A 502-nucleotide genomic window follows, 5' to 3' on the forward strand; every position below is an offset into this window, starting at 1 on the left:
CTGCTCGCCCCGGAGCCCCCGCCAGGCCGAGGCCTTCTCCGCACCGCTCCGGGGACGGCGGAGGTCGGAAGGGATTGTGGCGAATCTGCGGGACGCAGAGGGCAAAGGCGACCGGGGCTGCGCGCGGGGTGCGGCCCCGCCATTACCGGGAAGGAGGCGCCGCCTCGCCCGGCGCGGGGAGTTACCGGCGCTCCCGAGGCATCGTGCGGGCCGGGTTGTCTCCGCCCCAGACTCGCAGTCTCCAACACCGGGCTCGTCCCCTTCGCCCCGCGACAGCAAGGGGAAGGTGCGGGCGGGAAACTGCCCGCCTTTACGTTCCTGTCAGCGCTTTCCACAGAGAGGCTAACCCGCTTCCCGCCCTTCCGCCGAGTCGGCTCCTTGCTGGGCAGCCCCGGCCGTTGTTAGCATGCCCGCAGCGGTCAGGCCGGGAGGAGCGGCAGCGCTGGCTCCCGGTGGCGAATCTGCGGCGGAGAACAGCGGGGCGGGGGGCGGCCGCGGGAGG

Source organism: Aptenodytes forsteri, unplaced genomic scaffold (genome assembly GCF_000699145.1).
Source record: "Aptenodytes forsteri isolate BGI_AS27 unplaced genomic scaffold, ASM69914v1 Scaffold492, whole genome shotgun sequence".
In the NCBI taxonomy this organism is placed as follows: domain Eukaryota; kingdom Metazoa; phylum Chordata; class Aves; order Sphenisciformes; family Spheniscidae; genus Aptenodytes; species Aptenodytes forsteri.